At 51.0% G+C, this 3,302-nt stretch overlaps 1 pseudogene; it reads left to right on the top strand.

Annotated features, from left to right (window-relative positions):
* The first annotated feature begins 1,379 nt into the window (after positions 1-1,379).
* LOC101658834 lies at positions 1,380-1,809 on the top strand (annotated as a pseudogene).
* Positions 1,810-3,302: the final 1,493 nt, after the last annotated feature.

Here is a 3,302-nt window from a genome sequence, read left to right as displayed (position 1 = left end):
ATAAGACATCCCCTGAAAATAAGACCTAGCGCATCTTTGGGAGCAAAAATTAATATACGACACGGCCTTATTTTCGAGGAAACGGGGGAGCATGATGAAAAGAAGGCCTGGTCATCTACTTCGCTAAGCTGCAGTCATTGAAAACCCTAAGGCACAGGTCTGCTCTGAAGCACATGGGGCCACCAGGTGTGACAACAACAAATATCCCTGAAGGGAACCACGGTGCCACAATCTCGGAGAAAGACATTGTTGGTGGTTACCCAGTAATTGTTCCCTCGCCCCTGATATTTTCTGTTGGCCGATGATCCCCTCTCATTATGTTGTCAGTGTTGATAGGTGCTGTCACTCCAACTCACAACCATCCAATGCAGACAACAAACAAAACATCCGCACAGCTGTCGTGTTGAGTCCACTGTTGCAGTCACCGTGTCGATCCATCTCCTTGAGGGTCTTCCCTTTTCCAATGACGGTCCACTTTACCAAGTACGATGTCCTTGTCCAGAGACTGGTCTCCCCTTGATTACATGTCCAAAGAGCACGTGAAATGAAGCCTCGCCGTTTTTGCTTCAAAGGAACATTTTGGCTGTATTTCTTCCAGTACAGATTTGTTCTTCTGGCAGTCCATGGTATCTTGCACATCGTTGGTCTTCCTTATGCATTATCCAACTTTCACATGCACATGAGGTGATTGAAAATACCATCGCTTGAGTCAGGCACACTGCAGTCCTCAGGGGGACATCCTGCCTCTTCAACACTTTAAAGAGGTCTTGTGCAGCAGATCTGCCCAATGCAATATATCATTTGATGAGCATTTAATTATGGATCCCAGCAAAAGGAAATATTTGACCTCCTCAGTTTTTGTTGCTTTTTGTTTTTCATTTATCATGATCCTATCTACTGGCCCAGTTATGAGGACTCTTGTTTTCTTTCTTTCTTTTTTCTCTCCATTGGGTTTCAACCCATTCTAAAGGCTGCAGTCTTATTATTTTCATCAGCAGGTGTTGTGGGGGACCAGTCTCCACGACCAAATGGGTCCTAAGGGGTGGTGGAGTAAAGGGTAAAATAACAGCCATCAGACAAGACATGCAAGGACTCACCTCATCCATGGAGGCAGGAACCAGAGAGAGCGAGAGCTAATGTATTCCCTGACAGGTGTATACAGTCTTGGGCTAGCAAGCCCTGGTAAGCTCATATGTAACAGGAAGGGGATGTACTAGAGCAGGGGTCCTCAAAAGCCGGCCCGCGGGCCACATGTGGCCCATGGAGGACATTTATCCCGCCCACCGGGTGTTTTTGCCCCGTTTGTTTTTTTACTTCAAAATATGCGCGGGGTCGGTGCACTGGGAGCTGTCGGAGTGTGAGAGCGGGACGGGGAACCTGGTGGCACTATGTCTTTCTGCAGCTTCTCCGGGGGCGAGGTTTTCCAGAATCACTTTGAACCCGCTGTCTTCGTGTGTGCCAAGTGCGGCCACGAGCAGTTCTCCGGCCGCTCCACTGGTCGCCGTGGCCAGGCTTCACGGAGACCATCCACGATGATTGTGTGGCCAAGCGGCCCGAGCGCAATCAGCCTGATGCCTTAAGGTGTCCTGCGGTAAATGCGGCCACAGGCCTGGCCAGGAGTTCCTCAATGATGGCCCCAAGCGGGGGCAGTCCCGCTTCTGAATATTCAGCAGCTCCCTGAAGTTCACCCCTAAAGGCAACAAATCTGCCTCCCAGGGGAAGTAAGCAGGCAGCCCAACCCCAAGCAGCCACGGGCATTGGTCACCCCCCTTTAGAACTACAGCCTACTGACCTTCAGGCAGGGAGGGCTGGATGGGGTGGGGGTGGGGGCGGTGTTTCCTGACGACCCTACCCCCTGTGCCAGGATGGGGCCGAGGGCTGGTTCATCTTGGCCTCCAGGCTCAAGGCTGGGACTCTGGTCTCAGGGTGTCTGTGTCTAAAGACATACCCCCTTGGCTTCTCTCCTCAGCCTGGCGGCCCCTCCCTGCCTGCCTGGTCTCACCCCTATGAGCCCCAATTCCCAAAGGGGCTCCAGCCCTCCCCAGGGCCCATGCTGACCCCCTAAGTTGTGTGAGCAGATGCAACCACTACAAGGCCATGTCCCAGTTGGCGGCTCCAGCCCCGTCACTGCATGAATCGCTCTGGTCAAATCCTTCCAGGCTCACCAGGGCACTGATCGTCTGTGACCTGCTGGGGCATTCAGGCCCACGGCACAACCCCTGAGTCCCAGGTCTCCATCTGTGTGGGAGAGCAGTCACTGATCCATGGCCTTCCTACCAGTCCCCGGTGGGGCCTGGGAGGTCTTGTCCCACAGTCTTTACCTGCCAAGCCTGCCCCAGGAGAGTACGTCCAGACCTCCTGGTGGCGGCCTCACCCTGTCCAACTTTCTGAACTGATCGGCTAGAAACTAATAAAGCAAGAAGACCCAGCAGGCTGCCGTGTCCATGACTGGGTCTGTCTCCACCCTTAAAAAAAAAAAGTGCAGTGTGCATAGGAATTTGTTCATAGTTTTTTTAAAATTATAGTCCAGCAATCCAACGGTCTGAGGAACAGTGAACGGGCCCCCTGTTTAAAAAGTTTGAGGACCCCTGTACTAGAGGCTTACACACAACAGGAAGGCACATATATAGCAAGGTGGACGGGTTCTAAAGTTAAGATGGCAGCTTAACCTTGGCCGTCTCTGAGCTGACTTGACCTTAGGTGTCCCTGAGCTCTTTTCCAGGGGAACAACCTCTGATCCTTATCAGAAGAGTCGCACCTAGGGTGGGAAGGACAATATGGCCCGATTGCTCTCAATAGCCTCTGGGTGTACTCGAGAGCAGCCATGTGCTTAATAGGAACATCTTTAGGTACACTATTATGGGGGGAGATTGTGGGAATGATTTTTAGTCAGGAGAATGTGGCTGGGATTCATCGCCAACTCAAGAATGTGATGCCTTCCTCCACCAGAGTCTGCCTCCCAGACTCATAAGCGTAGAGAATTTGTCCTCAGACACTGTCTTCCTGGTTCTCAGTTTCCCAGAGTGCTCCAAGTTCAACTCCCTTTCAACAAAGCTGTGTCATCTGTGTATCAAAGATTGTGAATAAGCTTTCCTCCAATCCTGATGTCACATTCTGCAGACAGGTTGAATACATATGGTGAGAGGATACAACGGCGACACACACTTCTCCTTATCTTACCCCATACAGCATTCCTTTGTGCCAGGCACAGTTTCTACATGAAATTCTCGTTCTTCTCAATGGTATCCATGATTTATTATGATTCACACCGTCAAATGCCATGGCAATTAATAAAATACAAG

The sequence above is a fragment of the Echinops telfairi genome, unplaced genomic scaffold (assembly GCF_000313985.2).
Source record: "Echinops telfairi isolate 266 unplaced genomic scaffold, ASM31398v2 ScPeMD7_7469;HRSCAF=8507_0, whole genome shotgun sequence".
Classification (NCBI taxonomy): domain Eukaryota; kingdom Metazoa; phylum Chordata; class Mammalia; order Afrosoricida; family Tenrecidae; genus Echinops; species Echinops telfairi.
This window is presented reverse-complemented; position numbering and strand designations above follow the sequence as displayed.